A 24,681-nucleotide genomic window follows, 5' to 3' on the forward strand; every position below is an offset into this window, starting at 1 on the left:
TATTGCACTACTGACGCACGTCTAAAAACATTTCAAAGGATTTTATTTATTTGTACCGAAAGGTTTCAATAAAAAACTACTAATTATAATAACAACGTTAATCCCGCAAAATTCGCATGTTTTTATTTCTGATATTTATATGGACGCCATGCAACTGAGCGCTTGTAATACAAACTTTGCAGAACTTCCACGAGCTTGTGATCCGCGCCGCGGTTGGATACAGAAGAGACCGACTTATTTCCATGCGGTCCTTACTGTCCCAACCAACGGCATTTTTTTACCGCTGGTTCTCCACTCCCCTGGTGCGTTCTGAAAACGAGTGAGTGGAGAGTTTCTGAGTTCAGCGCCATCTACCCGTCCGCATCCGCAACATCCGAAATAAATTTCGAATGCTGCAGATCCTGCCGCGCCACAGAAGATCGATCGAGCACAGTGGTGTTCTCGGGGAATTCGATTCTGGATCGGCACTCGACCTCTCCTAAAAATTACAAAAATATTCCAAACGGAAGTATACGCACATCCACAATGGTGGAGCCAGAACCAGCTTTTGTCATCCGCCTATCCACTGTCAAGTTTACTCTGAAGGGACACTAGCGCGGCAGTTTTGTTGTCTCTTAAGAAGTGGGACATGAGAACCCTAGTAGGGCTTCTAACGGGATACTGCTCCCTAAACTACCCCATGGAAATAAATTGCAGTTGTGGTCTCGGCAATACGCAGCCAATATGAGGAGGACTAACAGACGGCCCTGCACTTCGTATGCAGCTGCCGGCTTCCTCAGAATTCAGACGGAGATACCTTGATAAGGTTTTCGTCAATGAAAGGTCATTACTGTCTCTGGAGAATGTTCTTAGATTCGCGAAAGCCTGCAAACGTCATAGACAAGAGGGTTCACAGGGTTGGTACAATGGGCCTAACAAACGTTTCAGTGCTTGGAGCTGCGGCCACCCCCACTAAATCAAATTAAACTAACTAAAAGTGAAGCACAGTCTCATTGAAAATAAAAATCAAGTCGGGGAACCAGAAGCTGAACGCTGAAAGTATGAAAAGTTTCGTGTTTTTCCTATACGAACAATTTTCACTCTTCGCCCCCACATATTTATGTTATCATATGTTATTTATGTATAGTTTAAGAAACTGAGGCTTGTATGCTAGCTTCAATTTCTTAAAAAATACATAAATACCAAAACCAAAGAAAAGCCCCAAAATTAAAAATAACATGTTCCAATGCGACCCTCGTATTCATGAGCTCTTATAATGTCAGACAGTTCGCTTTTGTGATATTTCGATGGGATGATTAAAGTCAGTCTTGTACCATTGTTTATCGGCCACATATGGTGAAGCTTGGTTTTCTATACTTATTAATGGTTGAGGTGTTATCTTTCAACCTCTTTAGAGAATGCATCAAACATTGGTTAATTTGCTCTTGAAAATCGCTGTCACTTAAGCCGAGATAGTCCGGATTCGGAGGTTCTAAGGGTGAATGGGCCGGAACAAAATATTCCACATTCGAGTGCACAGGACTGTAGTTCGTAGGATCAAAATGTTTCATATTTCTCCGGGCAGGATAGCAGTGTAATATTTCAGGGTCGGCACGTAATGAAGCAGGATGGCCAAGTGAAACATCGGTGTCGTCACGTGTTGAACTTAAAGAAGGGTGGCTGAAATTTGAAGGTTTCCTTTAAATAACCCGGAAGGTTTCCCTTTCGAAGAACCTACGCAAGCTGCAAAGCAATCACTAGTAACTGGTGCAGGTAGGCGGGACTGCACATAAACTCAACCCAGGTCAATATAGTACATTAGATTACATAACCAAGAGGTGAAACTAGCAACAGAAGTCACATACTTGGGAACCAAACTAGACCAAAAACTACCCTCGAAAACATATGTCGGAAAGCTACAAGGGTTCTCATGACGTACAGGTCCATAGCAGGAAAAACAGGGGAATGCACCCCGGAAATATTGCACTGGATATACATAGTCAAGGCCATTCTGAAAAATACTAAACATTGATTCCATCAAATCAAAAGCATATTCAATGATCCTCAATTATCGAGTGCTAGAGTACTGGCACACGGTTTCATAACATGAATGATCAATGCATAAGCCTCATATAGTATATTAAATACGGAGCTGTAAAGTTGCAGTTATTGAAAAATTTAATTTTACAAGCATATTTTGAAACGTAAGTCGAAAGGCTCCCTTACAGTACAATCATAATAATGGCTTTTTTCAAAACTTTGATGCGCGGAGTAGCATAGAAAAACACCAAACGATTTAGTCCAATTTTTTACACACTTATGCCATAAGCTAACTAACTAACTAACTACTGCAGGTACCTAAAATTAAACAAATGTATTGAATTTTGGACACTTTTCCAATGATAAGCACAGCAAAAATTAATAACGCTATGTTCAAAAGCTTGCCAAACTTCCAAAATAAAAATGTATTTACATCAGAACTAGATAAATATTTTGATTAAATTAATTACAATTCACTTTGAAAGCCTGGGTACTACCAGCACGTTTTATTTCTTTGTGTTCTCACGCTGTAATATTTCTATTTTGCGGGCGCCACTTAATTCTATTCTTTTTTGTAGCCATGAAATTTGCATCTTAAGGATACTTCCCATATATTCAAGAGCGGAATGCGATATTTTTTCTTCACAGAATATGGGCATGTAGACTATCAAGGTGTCATTTTTTTTGTTTGTCTCGGAGGGAGGTTTCAAAAAATGTGCGCCAAGAGGTATAACAGAACGCAGAACCTATCCAACCAAAAGATCTCAAAAATTCACAATTGTACATCCATACGAAATCTAGGCCTCAAAATATGATATATCCCAATCCGGTATCTGCTCAAATAAACTTAATAATATCATATTACTAAAAAATTTACTCGAAAAGTTAATTTTAAAAGTACAAAATTTGGTGTTATAAGGAATAATATGGTGCACAATTTTGAAAAGTTTGAAAAATTCAACTATTATCAACAAAGATATGGGAGGTCAAAATGGGGTATTTCACATAAATTTGTCTCACTCTAAGACGTGTATCACGTACAAAGTGCCTTCATCCCGCTCGAGCAGGCGGCGCGAGATCTTGCAGTGTTCAAACGGGAACAATAAAGATAGAAGACTACAACTTTGAGACCGCTGATAATTTCTCCTATCTAAGGTCAAAAATCACAACCGATAACAGTTACGATGATGAAATCCATGCACGGTTCTTGGCAGGCAACCATAGGATCAAAGCTCTTACTGTACAAGACAATGATCTTGCCAGTCATGTATTCCTCGGAGACTTGGGTTCTTAGCAAGAAAAATTGCGAACTCTTGGCCGCGTTCGAGAGAAGAATCCTCCGAGGAATTGTTGGTCCCCTACATGAGGATGGACGATTCTGCAGCCTACATAACGACGAAATCTATGAGCGATACCATGACCGTCAAGTTGTGGATAAAATCCGGCGCAATAGGTTATGGTGGGCGAGTCACTTAATCCTGTGGATGAGGATAATCCACCCCGGAAAGTCTACAAGGGTACCTATGGTAGGAAAAGAAGACGAGGCAGACCCTGCCTGAGATGGAGCGATGGCGTAGGTCAGGACGCCAGACAGCTTTTAGGGATATCGAATTGGTGAACCTCGGTGCAAAACCTGGATCTCTGAAGTTCCTTATTAAGGCAGGCCTAGACCGGATACCGGGTGATGCGCCGTTGATAATGATGATGAGGACGTGTATGATGTCATCATCATATAAAGTAAACTCATATGAATGACGAGGTTAGAGTTTGGAAATATATATATATTATATCAACGAATATTTTGAATGTCATCCATGATCGGTTGTTTCCCATATAATCGACAGGTAAGTAATTTATTCGTTGAAGATAATGAGATTTGCTACTTCTCCCTATTATTGTAGACTTCAATTTGTTTGACCCAGCAACGTTGGCTCTAATCAACTTTCTTTGCTATGCTTTCTGTCATCTTCTATCTGTTTCTTTTAACACTTCCACTAAAACTACCATATCCAAACTTATCTACCTAAGTGGGAAAAAGTCGATTACCAAGCAGAGTTTGCAATTTAACAATTGTGTTTTTCAGCACCCTTCTCAATCAGGCGTATTTTAGCAGAAAGAGCCAAAGTTTTTAAATGCCGAAAAATTGTACCACAGAAATTGTTCATATATTACAATTTCTGTCGTACAATTTTTATTTCCCCAAAAGGTTGGAAGAATACTTCGATTAAAAGAGCTTGTCGACTTAGAGGAATTGGACTTAGAAATGGAAATGAAGTGGACGTCTTCTCGCTCCTGGTGATCTTAAAAACGGGCTACATACACAGGAAAGCAAAGCACCGAATATACAAAACCATAATAAGATTTGTGCTCTGTTAAGGATCTAACACATGGACCCTAACACAAACTTCCGAAAAACAGAACCTTCAAAAGAACGGCCCTGAAGAGACCAATGGCGTATCGGATACAACCATGAGCTGTATCAAATATTTGAATTCCCCAAAGTAATTTTGAAAGCCGTAATGAGCTAATCACGTTCAACATATGGACGACACTCAGATGCCTAAAGGGGTATTCAAAGACAGAACAGAAAGTAAAAGACCGAGTGGAAGACATTTAGAGAGCTTAGGCCTTGCAAATGCGTTATTCCTGGCCAAATCGGAATACACGATGTATGTTTCTGCAAGAACTCACGATTTTATCAAGCATTCCGTGTGTAGACTTCCAAAATTGAATCAGCAGTCGTGAAGAAAGTAGAACAAACAATACCAACAAGCAACCCCGGGTCAGCTGTGAATAAGTACCTTAGTCAAATCAGGTTAATAATCACAGTCAAGTGCAATGCCAACCAAGTTGTCTCCTAACGTGCCGTTATGGTCTTGAATGAAGCACACTAACACGCTCCAAACCCTACATCCAAATTGAAATATTTTTATTATTCATTTTTAATTTCTATAGGTGCAAAATGTAATGGATTCAACATCAAAGTTTTTAACTTTACGTTTCATTTATTTTTAATTTTAAAGCAGATCATTTCATCGAAACCAAACCAGTTTATTTGTGGGAACGAAATCCAAAATTCTAACAAATCTCATTAGCCAATCAATAAACTCCAGCAACCTAACCAAAATTACTCTTACTCTAAAGCTTTACAAGAACAGATTCAACTTTTTGAATTGGACTTGAAACCGAGTGAGATATCTTTGTGGCGTCCCAGACAAAAGGAGCTTGTAATGGGTTCGGGGGCTATGAAGAGGCTAATACATAGAGCAAGTATACAGCCTGTTTCGAGAAATCACATAAGCAATCCTCAAGCACTTCTCAAATGGGCGAAAAATTCTTTCAAATTAAATTTGACTTCAATTTCTGTTATCAAAATGATCACAATGCCTATAATAGAAAATTTCAAAATCGAATGACTAATGCAATTGCGATAATCAGTTCCAAGTGTGACAAACGGATTGAATGCATCTTTCTTTCTAGAGATGTATCCTCATTCTTAAGCCCACTTATAAAATAAACTAAAAAAAATACCATGAAAGCATTCAAGGTGAGAATATAGATTTTCTTTCTTTATACATATGTATATCCTGTTGGTAACAACGAAATCATCTCTGAATGATACAACTTCCGCATCAAAGGATTCGCGTTCTATGATACGAAACATCCTTAAAGTAAAGCATACAGTGATACATGCATCCTTGAAATTACCAATTACCTGTAAGCGTCTTCTAGCACGCGAAACATATTCACTAGGACTCCCGACTAATGAATCTAAAAGGTAAGGAGCTTTGAAATATTCTGAACTGTAAAGAAGAGTATGATTTGAGGACACTCAAATTATCTGCCAACCTAATTTTATTAATTTTGGAATTACGATAAATATCCATTGAGAAGCGATTTCAGCTGAACCATGTTACCAGCTCTTATTAAACCACTTTCCTCTCATTATACAAATGTGTGAAGAGCGTTCTAGAGAAAAACATACTAACTGGTTGGAATATCGGAAATATATATATAAGTTCTCACCTATTCAATGGAACACCACGCTACCGGGAGCTTCAGCTCTACTCACTACCTTGCTACGTGACTGTCTACAGGACCAAAGGATTGTCTATCGATGCAAGCCCTCAAAGCGTATCTTAGAAATGATCCACCAGTAAGAAAATCTGGGGCATTCATGGCAAAAACATCCTTCCCAAGATAAAAAGGTCAGCTATTCGTGTCCGGATAGCTGAGTGGTTAGAGCACAAGGCTGTCGTACGGAAGGTCGCGGTTCAAATCTCGCTGGCGGCAGTGGGATTTGTATCGTGATTTGATGTCGGATACCAGTCGACTCAGCTGTGAATGAGTACCTGAGTCAAATCAGGGTAATAATCTCGGGCGAGCGCAATGCTGACCACATTGCCTCCTGCAGTCTACTGTATTGTACCGTTACGGTCTTGAATGAAGTGCTCTAACACACTTCAAGGCCCTGATCCAATATGGATTGTTGTGCCAACGATTATTATATTATTCGAGGTGACCAAAAAAAATTCGAAAAGCTCCAAAAGATGAAATTCAGGAGAGGATACAAAACTACCTGAAAAGTTTAACTTGGACTTTGGACACCGTCCATTCTTTTTGGAAAGCTTGTAAAAATTTGAAAAATGTGAAACACCACACAAAGTAAAAAAGGAGCTGCACTGGCGGCACTTTTGGAAAATATTTTTACCCCTAATTTAGTGAAAACCCAAGGTCAACTTCCCTCACCCTCATCTGCTACAACAAACCTCCGTTAAAAACGTCGCTCGCATCGTTGGGGAACTTGATCTTAAGTAGACGGTAAAATTACAAGCAAAATAGTTCCTTTCCATACCATCCTCAAAAACCCATTTTATCAAAGCAGGTATCCCAAAGTAGTATACTAGCACCGTTACTGAAGCTGTTATATGTTCTGACGTGCCATCAATCAATATTCCACCAAGGGACAATATCGTATGCCGTGGCTTCCATCTCGATCGATGTCTTACTTGAATAAGACTTCAATGTGTCTTATTCAAAACAACGGAAATAAAACTTGAAGTGAAAGTATCTTCCGATTAATCAACCAGAATTCTATTTCTTATAATTTTTTGAAATTCCAATAAAAGCATGAAACCGAACTTTATGGTGATCTTGATGGTGTAATTTGTATTACAGCATAACGTCCTAATAGCTTAGTGGTTAGAGCAGTAGGCTACCCCGGACGGTCGCGGTTCAAATCTCACTGGTGACTGTGGGATTTCTATCGTGACTTGAATTCACACGATCGAGGCGGTCAAATTTCTCAGACAACCAAGCACCCAACAACATGATTTCTCAATAAGTTCATCGTTCTTCACTCCGTATGGCAAGTAGCTCCGTGACATTGAAGCCGCAAACTATCCATTATCATGGTTCGATAATGGTGACCATTGGCGGTTCCGTTCTGTCCGGTCTGATTTTCAAAGAAACATGGATAAATAACTCCACTGGCCCATAAATGTGGACGTAGTGACAGCTATTGGAGAAACAATTTTGTTTACTATCGTATCCATAAAACCAGAAAGGTGCCGATGGTATGCACCATAAATATCTCTAAATACTCGAAAAACACTTTTAACTAAACGTTGTTTCCGTAGTATAGCTAAACGATTTGGTGACATTGTTGTACCGTTAGTCTTTCCATGATGATTTGCCAAAAAAAATAGTGAATAAAAGTGAGATGAAAGTTTGACATAAACCACCCATGATCTGTCAAAAAACCCGATTCTAAAAACCAAATGAACCACCCTTTAGCTTATCGTTGAACAACAAGATACTTTTGTACAAATCTTTAGTTAAACCCATCTGGAACTACGGAATTCATTTATAGAGTGCAACGGACAAACTTCAAACTACTCCAAGAAACACAGTCGGAAATCCATCAAATGCACATTAGTTTGTTTAAAATATGACCTTACATCGAGATCTAAATACTCCTCCTGTAGATGACGAAACACTTCACAACACGTCAAATTAAAAAATATCGAGAAAAATTGACAGATCATGCAAATATTTTTACCAGCAAATTGTTAGATGAGCCTCATTAACATGATATAATGAATGTGGCCTTTATAATTGTACCTTCAAATACTGCTCAAGCTTACTTTAAAATAATCGAAAATTTCAAATGTTAAGGAGGAATTTAGAAGGCATAACACAAAACAAACAAAAATATTCCATAATATTTATGTAAATTTTATATAAATGCAATAATCGCCACTTGAACAAGTAGTGGACCCCACATGCTGCACTGAGTGGCAAATATTGAATATCTCGGAAATGGAGTACGAGTGAGATCTTTTCATAGCAGGTCGCAAACTCTTATGGTTAATCGTCAAAGTTTTTTGAATAATTTGAACTTTCGTATATTTTTATGCGAAAGTATAAGCATTGCTTTGGACAAGTTGTTGGATCACCAAAGTGATGGCAGAAAGATAAGCTAGTAACTTTTGCTTGGATTACATTTGTGCATTAATTAAATTTTGGTGACTTTCCGCATTTTATAATGTTCAAAAGGTTTGAAATAATTCTAATAACTAAATGACCCTAGTCTCCATCTTTATCTTTTAGTTCATAACTAAATTCTAGTCCATTTTTTGCACCTCTGTTCTTCGAAAACTCTGGTTTCTTCAGAAAATAAAGTTCGTAAAAATTCTGAGATATCGAATAGCCTAAAAAAGTAGAGATGCTGTGCGTGCAGGAAAAATTGAGAAGTCGTAGTTAACTATATTCAAGTTTGTCATACCAAGCGTATGACAAACTTGAACAGTTATGAATTAACGAATTTTCAGTAAAATAAATGTTCCAAAAACGCAATCAATTAATAACAAATCACCACTTACGATTGACAACATGTCGGAAAATGGAGGCGATTTTGGTCCACTATAGCTTTGTTAATAATAGTAGAATCAAATCAAATTTTCCAGTAAAATGCTTCCCATTAAAACCATTTAACCTGCAAAATTTTAGGAACCTAAGATAAACTCAAGTGGCTTCGCAATAAATTCTCAACCTATAATATTATACTACCCCCCTCTCTCTAGTATCAAACTCCCAAATAACGAATAGTACCAAATCAAGAAGAACAGTCTTTTTAACATACATTCATCATCATCAACGGCGCAACAACCGGTATCCGGTCTAGGCCTGCCTTAATAAGGAACTCCAGACATCCCGGTTTTGCGCCGAGGTCCACCAATTCGATATCCCTAAAAGCTGTCTGGCGTCCTGGCCCACGCCATTGCTCCATCTTAGGCAGGGTCTGCCTCGTCTTCTTTTCCTACCATAGATATTGCCCTTATAGACTTTCCGGGTGGGATCATCTTCATCCATACGGATTAAGTGACCCGCCCACCGTAACCTATTGAGCCGGATTTTATCCACAACCGGACGGTCATGGTATCGCTCATAGATTTCGTCATTGTGTAGGCTACGGAATCGTCCATCCTCATGTAGGGGGCCAAAAATTCTTCGGAGGATTCTTCTCTCGAACGCGGCCAAGAGTTCGCAATTTTTCTTGCTAAGAACCCAAGTTTCCGAGGAATACATGAGGACTGGCAAGATCATAGTCTTGTACAGTAAGAGCTTTGACCCTATGGTGAGACGTTTCGAGCGGAATAGTCTTTGTAAGCTGAAGTAGGCTCTGTTGGCTGACAACACCCGTGCGCGGATTTCATCATCGTAGTTGTTATCGGTTGTGATTTTCGACCCTAGATAGGAGAAATTGTCAACGGTCTCAAAGTTGTATTCCCCTATCCTTATTCTTGTTCGTGCTTGTGTTTGACCAGTGCGGTTTGATGTTGTTGGTTGATTCGTCTTCGGTGCTGACGTTGCCACCATGTATTTTGTCTTGCCTTCATTGATGTGCAGCCCAAGATCTCGCGCCGCCTGCTCGATCTGGATGAAGGCAGTTTGAACGTCTCGGGTGGTTCTTCCCATGATGTCGATATCGTCAGCATAGGCCAGTAGTTGGGTGGACTTGAAGAGGATCGTACCTCTTGCATTCACCTCAGCATCACGGATCACCTTCTCGAGGGCCAGGTTAAAGAGGACGCATGATAGCACATCCCCTTGTCGTAGACCGTTGTTGATGTCGAATGGTCTTGAGAGTGATCCTGCTGCTTTTATCTGGCCTTGCACATTGGTCAGGGTCAGCCTAGTCAGTCTTATTAATTTCGTCGGGATACCGAATTCCCCCATGGCCGTGTACAGTTTTACCCTGGCTATGCTATCATAGGCGGCTTTAAAGTCGATGAACAGATGAACAGTCATGAACATACATTAGGTACTCTAAATAGCGAACATCATTTTTACGACTTTGAAAAATGGTTCTGAACCTTAGTTTTCGGTACTTTGTTACTTTTTCAATAATAAAAATTCAAACCGTTTTCTTTACTAAATATTTTTATGGTTGAAAATATTTTTTGATCGTGTAGTTTCTGAGAATGGGTTCTTGAAATAATTAACCTTTTTCGAATCCCGTACCCTCCCCATTGCGGCCAATGTCAAAACTAGTACAAGCTTCGGAAATTTGACACCGGACATGACCATATTTGTTGAAAAAATGCGCACCCGTCTTTTATATGTTTGAGGATCCCATCCTCCTTTAAGTTCAATGTAAAGCAATGTAATTCACAGCTTATGTGGAGATGCATAGTTCCAACCTTTCTACCGAATGTTGTGTCAATAGGAGTAACCGTTTCTGAAGAAAACACGTGTGACAGATAGAGAGTGAACTTATTTTAATGAGGTGTTGTTTTTAACAAAACCTTAAAAGCACCATTGAGGATTCTCATCGCTCGAACAATTTTTGAGTCTTATTCCGTGAAATAAATAGTCCTAACCTAACCAGACGCAATTACCGCATCAAATGTGGTGTTTAATTAGAACACATCACTTAGTTTACAAGTAGCCGCATAAACAGCACTGGACCCAATTTCTCCATACCCGGTTTTGTCGAAACAAAACTCCGTCAAAACACGATGCTGCAACTTTTTAGTTTTTTCACAGCAAGGCAATGTTTAACCGTACATGGCAAATTGAAGAATTAGTTGGGAGCATCTAGTTCAATCAACATGTAACCCAGATGCATCCGCAAGTAACGTCGTTAGTTTACGTCGTCACAATTCTCGCTAGCAGTAAAGCGTTCCACCAAAGTCCTTGATTTGAAACCGTTGTTTTTGTACCGCCCATTGAAATGTGGAAAAACAGGAACGATAATCTACTAAAACCATGTATGCCTATTATTCAAACACAACAATAGCGAAGATTGAGAACGAAACGTGCTCGAATTTACGGAAAAGCTTTACTAACCTTAACTGAAAAATGCAAAGGTTTCAGGCTTTTTTGACTGTCAACGCATAATTAAGAACCAACCTTGAAAGATACTGATAAGACCATTAAAAATAGCCTGCATTTACATCATTTCATAGAACTTTTTGATTATTACTGCTCATGAAGCCAGAAATTAAAACACTGGTGTTACCCTATACACACCACCTGGAATATCCATTAAAAATTCTAATAGTTTTGACGGTAGACGAAATCAGAATGCTTCTTCTTACAGATACTTTGTGTGAATCAGCTAACATCAGTTCAAAATTGTTATAAAATTGATATAAATTATCATTATCATATGCTTTGACTTGCGACGGTTTAGCGCCATCTCAAACCACATTAGTTCGTTCAACTTGATCGTGAGTTGATCGATTTCTTCTTAAGACATTAGCTGGTTAAGAAGCGGGATTATGTTGTCTTGATCAATTGCGCCAATTTGCTCGGCCATAGGCATGATCTGGGTGGGGACGTGAGGCTTTCAAACCACCATCTGAAGTATCAAGCCGTCGTTCCTTGAGGGACGAATCTAAGGAACACCATCCCAAATCGGAAAATGGCAATTCTGAATTCGTACCCATAGCGCATCTACCTACCTTAGATGGTATTATGGCATTTCAAGCAGTCAAAACAAGGTCATGATCAATTACTGCAAAAGGAAGCTCAGATTCGTTTTTACGATAAAAGAAATGCATACAGTTAACAGAATGACCATTTTTGATTGGCACAAAAAAGTTTTCTAAAATATTTGAGGGTTACCTACGTTTAACAAGCATGGAACCCTAGATATTGCCCCACATAATCACCATGATCGGTGAAAAAATTCAAATAGGGGTGAATTGATTGATGTTTTTCTCTTATCTTTCGTCAATAAACTGTGTGATCAACGATTTTTGATACCAGAAGAAAGGACAAAATCATATGTATATACATCAGTTTCAGGATGTACTATAAAAATTTACTTTTGTAAAAATGTATCATGGTGCAAAATATTTTGAAAAACCATAAAATTATTTTCTATTATATAATACCTGTTTGTTAATTCAAATACAGCTGACATGAACGTTTGGATAAGAAGAGAAATACAAGAGGTATTAATATTTAGGGGACGATCAGTTGTATATTGTGCTGTAGGTCAGGTTCATTAAAATATTTGATTTTAATTTTATGTGAGTTCACTATATATTATATTTTTATGGTTAAGGGAAAAAGGGCAAAAGGGAATTGGAATGGTCATCTCACCTTTCACTGAACGTCTTCCAAAGGTATGCAAATATTCAGTAATCCGCCGTAATCCAAACACCAAATTATTATATTTTTATTCCAATTCAGTTAAATCGAATGAACTTTCACAAAATCTATACAAAACTGACTAACAATTAAAAAGATCACTAATGATCACCAAATTTCACTCCAATTCGTAAAAATATTTTTCACTACTATGTTTTCCTGCGTGTACCAGTCGCACTCGAACCATATCCTCCAAGCTTATAAGTTTAAAGAGGTTTAGAAATTTTACAAATTTGGGGTAAACCGCACGTCAATTTCTTACTAGAAAACTCCTAAACCGTTCACTGGCCTCAGCAATTTCAAACTATTTCTGCGGTAAGCCATGAAGAAGATACCAACGTAAAACCGCTACTCGTCATCATCATCATCATCGTCGTCACCACCGTACCACTATACCGCACATGAACCAGTGGCGCGGGTGGTTTCTGCGGAAGGTCGTACCCATTTACCTAGCCAAGAATCCAGAAGAATACAAGAAAAACGCGAAAAAGAAAGAAAACACGAAGGAAATGAAGAATATACTTCGCAGCCACCCACTAACCATTTGGGGTTCTCTGTTCCCGCTACCACAGTACCATCTATAATATACAAGCATAGATACAGAGATTCCGAAGACCACACATACACCCTGCTACTCTACTCGGAAAGGATATCTTACAAAAATACCCCTGTCGATTAAGAGTAGAGAAAGCGATTCTTAACAACATCGCCAAGAATGTATGGATACCGAAGCAACAACAAATACAACAGAGAGTACACCCAATAACACCGTTAAGAAATCACAAAAATGCTTGCCTTCTTTCCTAAGAAATGTTTCTTTCCTTCTTGGTCCTTCTTACATCTGTCTATTGCATCACATCTGCCCCAATCTCCCCAGCAGCTTTTTATATTGTCATTTCCTATGCTGAAAAATAGGAAAAGAAGAAACTCTCCCCCGTCTGAGGATGTATGGGTTGTACATAACCACTGTCAACTCATAGCTGCAAGTCTTAAAGTAAACGAGCATACTAGATGGTTTTCGGAAAAAAGTATTTGTGGGAACCATGAATATATGGCAATGGTGCTGGAGAGTATCCAACCAATGTGTTGTGGCAAAATATTGTGGCAATCTTTTTGGCCACGCTTATGTGGGCTGACTGAATGTTCCAACCCATTCAAAGTGTGGGTGTAATCAGGGAGCACATAGCGTCCATGTCCTTCGCGATAAGGAAATGTGAGATAAATAGCTCCCGTAAGATGCGTGCATACTCCATACTTCCCGCAATACCTAAATAGCCACCAACTCTTTTTCTCCGTACGAACCCCCTCCCAAGTTCACACCAGAACTCATAATTTAACTAAAACTTGACTGTGATTAAATTTTTGGCCTACTAACCAGAATTTTACATTTAGCCACCACATTAAAATAACATTGAAGTAATTTCGCCATCATCGTCGCCATACAGTGGAGCACCACAGTTTTTATTTCAAGTACCCCCAAATTTGAGGCGGAGTCATATTTATATATAACGAGCTCGCCAAACCCGAGAATCCTTCCTACCGCTTCCCTCCCGTACTCCCCCACGACATTATGTCTTCCACATTTCCAAGGAAAAAACAAACACCCCCAAATATCCACCATTTACCCCAGAGAAGACGGAGACGACGAAAAAGAGTAAAATACAAAAAGCCTAAAAACTAAAGCATTCCCGTGGAGAGATGCTATAATACCTACAACTTGGAAGCTTTGTAGTGGTGGAAGCGATGGTGGCACCCCATTTGTAATATACTATAGAACATTCAGCTACTAGCCGCACAACGTAACGTTCACCGTCTTCGTTGGTTGTTAGTGGTTGCCCGTCTTCGGTACACCGCTATGTCCTCCGCGAAAAAACCTCTAAACGTCTTCTTCTTTCCTACTTCTTGGTAAATGATTTTACCCCTATCTCCTAGCCAGAAGAGAAAATGAATGAACAGATACTATAGCAACCTACGTACATACCTTTATAATAAAAAAAGTACAGAATGGAAAATATTGGACACGAGAATTGAAAGCATTGCATGAAATGCAACTCACCACGGAAGGACGAAATATTATAACAGAAAAGTCAAGCAGAAAATACGGATACATAATTGCGAATAAAATTGTACATTATTCGTCATGCAAAAAAAAAGTATAGAAATTTTTCATAAAAATTGAATTTCGTTTATAACTTTCTGGCATAACTTCACAATTATGCAAAAAACAATCACAACCACGCACAAATTTAATTCTTTTAGCAACCATTTTAAAATCGACTTTATTTTTATATCATCTAATTTATCCGAGGACGGCTAAAGCTATTATCAGAAGAAAAGTATGTAGTGTACGGAGCCTTTTTATACGCAACAATGATTTTATGTTTTGACTAAAGATGGTTCCTCATCTATATATATTTTTGTCAGGAAATAGCCTTTGGGGTGTTAAATGAACGGGATAAATTACTAATTTTTAACTCAACTTTAAACACGGCTGAAAAACGGACGAATTCGGAGTCAAAGCAAACAAACCATAAAATGAAAAAAGTCTTGTTCCTACGACCTATCCAACCAAACAATCTAAAATAAAATAATGATGATGCACCAATATAAAGCCTAGAACCATCTGTATCAGTGTTAGCCGACTATAAAAGACAATGAATGGCGTCTCGCGGTAATGGAGAAGAAAATGTCGCGTTAAACGAGTGGAGTTACACGCCATGATCACATTCAAAATGAGAATATCCGCGTTCGATGGTACATCGAAGCCGATAAGAAACAACCAAAAGGGCGCCCGAAACAATGATGGATTAATACGCTGGACGGTAATTTGAAAACCTCGCGTCTGCATCCAGATCAGACCTTTGATAGAGCCAAATGACGAGCTGACCCCGCTTCTAAATAAGACAATAGCTAAAGAAGGAGAAATAAAGTTCTTCTTCTTTTTGTTCAGCCTTTGTCCCGTTCACGAGCGGGGTCGGCTCGTCGTGATCGGTTTCGCCATTTGGCTCTATCGAATGCCTGATCTGGGGGCAATCTCGAGGCTTTTAAATCCCCATCCAGCGTATCAAGCCACCGTTGTTTAGGCCTGCCTTTTGGTCGTTTACCATCAACTTCGCTGTTCAGACCAATCTTGGGAAGTGAATTCTCGTGAGCACGAATTGCGTGACCATACCATCGAAGATGCCTTTCTCGCACCTTTTCCACGCTTGGTGCAACCCCATGACGATCGCTGATATCCTCATTTCGGATGTGATCTAAACGTGTTACGCCACTAGTCCAACGTAACATCTTCGTTTCCATTACCGCAAGACGTCCTTCATTGTCTTTTATAGTTGGGCAATACTCAGAACCATAGAAAGCGAAGAGCGACAGGACGGACAACATTGCGGTAAATTTTCGATTTGAGACGTTCGTTGATACGTCGATCACAAAGAATACCAGTTGTGGAACACCACTTCAACCAGCTTGCGTTAATGCGTGGAACAATTTCATAACGCAGTTCTCCATTGGCTGATAGCGTTGACCCAAGGTATTTAAATTGCTCAGTTCTGGGCAGATCACTGCCAATGACAGTGAGTGTGCCTGTTTCATGGGGATCGGTCGTCAAAAACTCAGTTTTGTTTAAATTCAATCTGAGACCGTGCTGCATGAGGCGATCATTCCATTTTTGGGCAAGTTGCTCGAGACCATTTTTGCTATCAGATGTCCCTAACAAGAACAAAGAAGAGTGGTGAGAGGACGCTTCCTTGATGAACACCAACAGAGACACGAAGCGATTTTGATATACCCGCCATACTTCGAACTTTACTTTTCGGATCGTGGGAGAGCAATTGAACCCAGCACACGAGTTCTTCTGCTACGAAGTGTTGTCGTAAAGCATACCAGATGAGTTCGTGTGGTACACGGTCAAACGCTTTCTCTAGATCCAGAAATGCAATGTAAAGAGGGCGATGCTTCTCACGGTTTTTCTCCATGAGTAACCGCGCAGCGTGTATTGCGTCAGTAGTTCCGCAGTTCTTGACAAATCCGGCTTGATTCACGGTTATTTCAACGATTTCGCGAATACGGTTGTCAAGAACGCGTTCAAAAATCTTCATGGTATGGGAAAGTAATCGTATCGGATGGTAATTTGAACATTCTGCTGGACTACCTTTCTTTTTCCATATTGGAACAGTGGTACTTTCTTGCCAGTCAGATGGTGCTCTTCCTTCCTGAATAACCCGATTGAAGAATTCACTGAGCCACAGTGTTGGGTCCCAGCTCTTCGCTTTCTAGAGCTCAGATGCCATGTCGTCAGGTCCTGTGGCTTTCCCCAATTTCATTCGTTTTATTGCTTCCTCGACTTCAGTTGCGCTGACAGTTAAGTCCTTGGGTGTTTTACGTAGATACCTGTCGTGAAGATTTAATCTTACGGTCTTCTTAAGACACGGATTGATTTTGTGACCACAATCAGAGCCCCGCTGAGACAAGCAACAACGGTACCAGTCTATACCAAGTGCATGGCTTAGCATTCATATTGGTGGATGCAAGCCATACCTAAATCTCTACCGAGTAGTACGGCACCCGTGTTAAAACGAGACCACGTCGAGGCCCGAAGGTCTCTTCTCGCTTGACCATAACCATAGCCCCCACGAAACTCCCGTTAGGGGGCCTACCGCAAATAATCGAGCTGTACTCACATATAACGGGAGTTCACCCGAAGTATACCCCTAGTAAGGTTTCGTGGCCAATTACCGCTTCAGATGACTCCCCGTGCAGACTCGGGTCTGATCGCCCTAATTAGGCCTTTGGAGCACTCGCCTACTGCATCACGGGCGGCAAACCAAAGTAAGTACAGTGTCTCCCGGTGCCACCACTACGGAGGTTCTCCTCGACCACTTGGTGTTGGTTTGGCCTACAGGGTTGCCGCCCCGTCTTCCTCACAGCCAGCTCTGAATACCAGTTGCGCTGACAGGTGGAATCGGTCCAAATGTCGGCAATGATTGTGGAAGTGAAGGTTGAGCAAATTCTTCAGTTGAAATCTGCTCGAAGTATTCTCGCCACCTATCCGTTGCGGCTCGACAGTTGTTAAGCAAAGTACCGTTCTTGTCATTAGCGCAACAGAAGTGTTCGATATCCTGTGTACGTTCGTTACGGCTTCTAGCAAGTCGATACAGATCTCTCTCGTCATCCCGAGTATCCAGTTTATCGTAAAAATTTTTGTAATGGTTCGCTCGAGTGACAGCGAACGCTTTCTTTGATTCCCGGTTCGCATTTTTATAAATTTGCCAATTAGCAGGCGTTTTAATGTCCAGAAATTTGTGGTAGAGGCGTTTCTTTTCACGGACCTCCATTTCAACATCATCATTCCAAAGCCAAGTATCTCGGCTGATGCACCGCTTACCCGGCTTGGTGACCCCGAGGGTTGCAGAGGCCGCTTTGTGAATCGTGTCTTTCATTTGGTTCCACGATTCTTCCACTTTCGTAATGGTTGGCAATCGTATGAGCGAGATCGTTTCATCTTTCTTCTCACCAAATCGCCACCATTTGATGCGCCGCGAGCCAGTGCGTTTCTCACGCTGTTTTATCGTTGGCTTAATTCGCAGGACGGCAATCAACGGCCGATGTTGAGGTGCGATGGTCTCATAGGGAACGACTTTGCAATCAGTGACGGTGGTAAGATGTCGGCGCCTTATGACAATATAATCGATTTGCGTTTTACTGTTCCTACTATAAAATGTAAGAAGATGAGGCAATCGTTTGCTGAACCATGTATTCATAAGTACAAGGTCACGGGTGTCGCAAAATCGATTATATGCTCGCCACCCTCATTGCACGCTCCGAACCCCTTTCCCCCATGGCACCTGTTACCGTCTGCCTTTTCACCCACATCACCATTAAGGTTGCCGGCAATAATAATATAGTCGTCAGCAGGCACGTGAGGCACGTGTATCTTTTCATCGAGAAGTTGCCAGAAGGCATCTTCCTCGGCATCAGGTCGAACTGTCTGTGGTGCGTACGCGGTGAAGAAGTGAATAGTGCGATCAGCTGATATAATGGTAAGCTTCATCAGCCCATCATCAAATCGTTCGACTTCTTTAATGGCATCACGGAAACCCTCTGAGATGGCAATGCCAACACCATATTGAGTGTGTGGGCTACCAAAATAGGGAAGTTTATAGCCATTTTTACCACATTCGCGTTCAATGTCGCAGCTTTTGGCACCACACCATCGGGTTTCTTGCAGAGCGCAGATATCAATGCGCCTTTTCCGAAGGGCTCTTGCGAGTTCCTCCGTCTTTCCAGTTAGGGTACAGACATTTAGCGTGCAGACACGTATTTGTTTTATTTGTTTTGTTCGGACTAACTTGCTTACGTCCTGACGCCATCCATGCGTCAAGAACCCTTGCCAATTTCTCGACAGGGCCGGAGCACGTCCTGCCGCGTCGACTGAGGTGGACGCCCTAGCATTTCTCCGAGGCTTGTGACTCAATCCGATCATCATGTTTGTAACGACATTGTATGCATTGAGTATGCATGGAATACCGCAAACTATACTCTATTTATCTCTTTCCCTGATCTCAGCATTTTATTTTTGTTTTACTGAGGATAGTACAGAGTACGTTGCCTCAAACCCTCCTCCTTTACCTGAGCTTGAGACCAGCATACTATGTTAATAGCATGGCGAAGTTAAAGAAGGGGAAATAAAGTTATTAATAGTATATTACTATATTTTAGATATTTGCAGAAAACGTACCTAAAATATATTGGTACAGTTGCCATTTGGACCTGTAGGTGACACCAACGAACACAAGATATTGAACAATTCTGTTGTATTAATGACGACGCGACGGATAGATGGCAACCATATTTCGAGCGGATTTCAACGGAAGAACTTGGTCATCCTTCGCTTCCACAGTCCGTGTGGACATTTGAAGCAACCCCTCTATCAGCGTCACTGAAATCGAGGGAGCAATTAATCCGACGACATCGCAGCTGAACTCTGGAGAGGCGAAGAGTTGGAACCGACATTGTGGCTCAGTCAATTCTTGAATCGAGGAGGAGGATAGAACACCATCTAACTGGCAAAAAAGCACCACTGCTTCAATATTGAAGAAAGAAAAGTAGTCCGGCGGAAGGATCAAGGTTTTCTAACGTATTCTTAACAACCGTATTTACGACATCGTCCAAATAATCGTGAATCAAGCTGAGTTTGTCAAGAACTGCGAAACTACTGACGCAACATGCGCTTCAGTGTTACTTATGAAGAAACACCGTGGGAAGCATTGCCCTCGGTGGTGCGTCACACAAATTCGATTGGTATGCTCTGCGACAATACCGAATGCCAGAAGAACTCGTGCGCTGGGTTAAATTCCTCTACCCTGATTCACAGAGTAAAGCTCGAAATGTGACGGGCAGATGAAATCCGTTTCATGTTTCATGTTCATCAAGGAAGCGCCCTAACAAGAATTCTCTTTGTTCTTGTTATGGTCCAGCGTGCTTTACACTCCAGATGATGTTTCCCTAGCGTCTATTAGCAAAACTGATCTCAAGCAATCTGTTCAAAAATAGGATAATCGCCACATCGAACGCTTTCTCAGATTGAATCTGAATGTAATAGAATTTTTGAGGACTCATACTGATGAGACAGACACTATCACTGTGAGTGACAGTAGCCTGAGAAATTTAAATATCTCGAATCAATGCTACTCGCCAATGGTGAACTGGTTCTGAAATTCGATCACGCATCAGTATAACTTTAATGAAGTGGTATCAACGAACGTCTCAAATGCAAAATTTATCGCAGTAACGTTCGTCCTCTTGCGTCCACGGTTCTCAATATTGGCCGAATAAATATCAATGGACGGTACCTAACGATAATGGAGGCAAAGATGTTGTATTGAGCCAGTGGCGTAATACGCCGTGATCGATATGGAATTGCAACGATTCCGACAAAAGCGTCTTCGATGGTATAGTCAAATAATTCGCACTGACGAACCCTCACCAACTAAGATTGTGTAGAATACCCACGTCAATCAGAAGCAACCAGAAGGACGAGCAAAACAATAATGGCACTACACAAAGGCTAGAGAATAAGAATATTAATAACGTAACAGTTGGTGCAAGTTGCATTCTATGAGGTTACAGAATGTCAGTATTACATTCATGCATATATTCTGGGAGATTTGCTAGACCATCTATCTCCCTGCTTGAAGATGAATTCAAGGGGTAAAGTAATCGTCGTCTGATGAGAGGTTAAGCGCTGTTCGGAATTGTTAGAACTCACCAGCCGGACCTGGATTATTATCATTTTTCTTTCTGTTTCATTTAATCATTATAGGGGAAATGAAAAATGTAGAAATTTTTCTATTATTTACGCTGTTCATGGTAGACAACCAAACGGCGAAAATTGAATTTCTAGCTACGGTCAAAGGAGGAGAAAGTTCTAACTCTAAAACTGTAGTTATGTCAATAATGCCTGAAGAGTCCGCATTTCAGCGGCGGCCGTAACGTTGATGGGATGCAATTGATCTATCAATTTTTACTGTTCAGATGGTCGGTGAACGAATGAGAAATGATTCGGCCAACCGGCTAGACATGCTTGTTTAGGCTGTGAGCGAGGATTTCATCTTTGTTGAGCAAGAATTTTATCAGCAACTTGACACAAAAACATCTCAAATTCTTACCTGAAGTTGAACTAATGATTTTGCGGATTGCCGGCACGTCAATGATGCATTCAGCTCAACTGAGGAGTGCATTGCAAGCTCTTTCACGTAACTGGCAGCCCCAAACTGAAATGAACATGAATGTCCGGCTTAATACGTAGACTTCATTATTCAATATTTCTTCAATAACTTCGATTCCGCTGGTAGTGTTATAGGTCACAATAAGATCTATCCAGGGACGGAGGCGAAAGGATTATTTTAACCATTAGCTTTACCACAGCAAGAATCACACTCAAGACGAATGCCCTTTTCCGAAATCTTAACAACCATCCCCTTCTTCCACTCATTGAGAAAGATCTCATATATCCAGCATTTACCAATAAATGGGAGTAACAATACCACAGGAACTGCAGGAGCTGCACGGAGAAATTCCACAGGGAGACCGTCAAGGCCGGCGGCTTTATTCTGTCCAAGTGTACTAATGGCAAAAATAATATCGCTTATGTTTGACGAAGTTCGTATGGTGGCATATCATTCACAAAAAGTGGAACTTCACCTGCTTCCACCTCTGAAACTGCTTATCATCCTGAATGAGAAGCCGACCGTCAACGACCCCCACACGGCCCCGGATAGACTTACAACTGCAAATTGTTGCGACTTTCGCCAGCTTCTCCGTTTCTCACCAGCACAATAGCGGAATAGCTTTTGCCCTGGCGTACATTACTCTGCACTTCTCGCACTTTTTCACTGTGACGGAGTTCAAGCGCATGGCGCTCCCTCTCGATCGCAGCCATCAATAGAACACCTTACGTTCATCGAAACCTTACTTTTGATAACCGAACCTCTAACCATAGTACACATGACATCAATTTTTAGATAAAATTATGAGAAATGTAAATTACTAAACGTTTTGTTTTCTTGTTCAATGCGATAGCGCCCCAAGGTGTTTCGTAGAGAACAGTGAGGTACAGCACATCAACCACACCTACCCGTCATCGTATACATTCCGCTGAAATACACTTGAATTCCTCTCAGGACCGAACAGTCAATGATTTTCGATTATTTCACAAGTAATTCCGCTGAAGAAGGCAGCAAGTGGCTGCCGAAATAGGTATTCGGGAAAATAATCGAAAATCATCGACAAAAAGGAAATTAGAATCTGTTTATTTGTTCGGACATGAATTCTGCCAATCCAAACACAGCGAGCGCAACACGCAATACTATCTTCTCACCCTGCACTCCAACTTTACTATTCTGCGCCAAGTGCTCTTGGGACGACTTATTCGTCGGCCACATTGAGAAGTGGATTGCACTGCATGGCATGGCCGTCAATGGAATTGTCGTCCCTTATGTGTGAGCTATCCAGTGTCACTTCCGCCTTTTGATCGGTTTGAAACAATGTCAGGTCAGCCTTCCCCAAAAACACATTGCAGACGAATCAGCACTCGTCTGCTACGTGTCTTTGGGCGATAATTCGGGTAGTCTTAAGCCATAGGGCAATCTTTTTTCTTCAGCCTTTGTCCCATTCACAACCGGGTTCGACTCGTCGTAATCGGCCACCATTGTTTCGGCCTGCCTTTTGGTCGTTTGTCATCGACTTCGATGTTCAAATCAATATTAGCAAGTGAATTTTCATTAGGGCGAATCGCGTGACCATACCATCGAAGACGCCTCTCTCGCAATTTTCCCACAACCGGTGCAACCCCATATCGATCCCGGATACCATCATTTCGGATGTTAAGCTCATGAGTGTTTAACATAGGTACCTGTCGTGGAGACTTAATCCTACGGTCCGCTTAAGACACGGATTGATTTTGTGATCACAATCAGAGCCCCACTGAGACAAGCAACAACGATACCAGTCTATACCAAGTGCATGGCTTAGCGTTCATACTGGCGGATGCAAGATATACCTACATCTTTATCGAACTAAGGAGTACGGCACGTACGTATACCCCTGGTAAGGTTTCGTGACCAATTTGACACTTCAGATGAGTCCCCGTGCAGACTCGGGTCTGATCGCCCTAATTGGGCCTTTAGAGCATTCGCCTACTGCATCACGGCCGGCAAACCAAAGTGAGTACAGCGTCTCCCGGTGCCACCACTATGGAGATTCTCTTCGGCCACTTGGTTTTGGTTTGGCCGACAGGGTTGCCGCCCCGTCTTCCTCACCGCCACCTCTGAGCACCTCATTTCAGATGTGATCAAAACGTGTCACGCCACTAGTCCAACGCAACATCATCGTCTCCATTACCGCAAGACGCCGTTCATTGTCTATTATAGTCGGCCAACACTCAGAAAAATAGAGAGCGCAGTTTTTGATAAATCCAGCTTGATTCGCGGTTATTTTAATGATTTCGCGAATATAGTTGTCGAAAATGCGTTCAAAAATCTTCATGGTATGGGAAAGTAACCGGAGCGGACGGTTATTTGAACATTTTGCTGAATTAATACCTTTCTTTTTTCATATCGGAATTGTGGTACTTTCTTGCCACTCAGATGGTGTTCTACCTTCCTCAATAACCCGATTAAAGAATTCATTGGGCCACAGTGTTGGGTCCCAGCTCTTCGCTTCTCAGAGCTCAGATGCGATGTCATCAGGTCCTGTTGCTTTCCTCGATTTGATTCGTTTTATCGCCTCCTTGACTTCAGTTGCACTGACAGGTAGAACTGCTCCAAATGCCAGTGATGGTTTTAAAAGTGGAGGATGAGTAAATTCTTCAGTTGAAATCTGCTCGAAATATTCTCACCATCTATCCGTTGCGGCTCGACGGTTGGTAAGCAAAGTGCCGTTCTTGTCATTAACGCAACAGAAGTGTTCGATATCCTGTGTGCGTTCTTTACGGCTTTTAGCAAGTCGATACAGATGTCTCTCACCATCCCGTAAAGATTTTTGTAAAGATTTTTGTAATAGTCCAGTCGGGTGACAGCGACTGCTTTCTTTGCTTGGTGGCGCAATCTAACCTCTCGCATTCGCAACATTTCAAAATTCCGTCGCCTTTACCAGAGTCGTTTCTTCTGGAACTCGTCAAATTGTTAACGTTTAAAAAATGAGACTTAGTAGAGAACATGGCGCCAGCTATTGGATTATACGTAGCAGTTCAGCTTCCCGGTTGGCATTCTTATAAATTTGCCAATTAGCCAGGGTTTTATTGTCAAGAAATTTCATTTCAACATCATCATTCCAAAGCCAAGTAGCTCGGTTGATGTACCTCTTACCCGACTTGGTGACCTCCAGGCTTGCAGAGGTCGCCTTGCGGATCGTGTCTTCCATTTGGTTTCATGATTCTTCCACATTCGTAATGATCGGTAATCGTGTGAGCGAGATCGTTTCTTCTTTCTTCTTACCAAA

General features: G+C 41.0%; 1 protein-coding gene across 1 annotated transcript in view; it reads right to left on the reverse strand.

The window, feature by feature from the left end:
* The window catches only part of LOC119658263 (runt-related transcription factor 1), a 129,878-nt gene extending 116,775 nt beyond the window's left edge, over positions 1 to 13,103 (reverse strand). The window contains exon 1 of the mRNA XM_038065555.1: positions 12,637 to 13,103. The gene's annotated coding sequence lies outside the window, so the exon portion shown is untranslated. The remainder of the gene's footprint in view (positions 1 to 12,636) is intronic.
* Between the last annotated feature and the right edge of the window lie 11,578 nt (positions 13,104 to 24,681).

The sequence above is a fragment of the Hermetia illucens genome, chromosome 5 (assembly GCF_905115235.1).
Source record: "Hermetia illucens chromosome 5, iHerIll2.2.curated.20191125, whole genome shotgun sequence".
Taxonomy (NCBI): domain Eukaryota; kingdom Metazoa; phylum Arthropoda; class Insecta; order Diptera; family Stratiomyidae; genus Hermetia; species Hermetia illucens.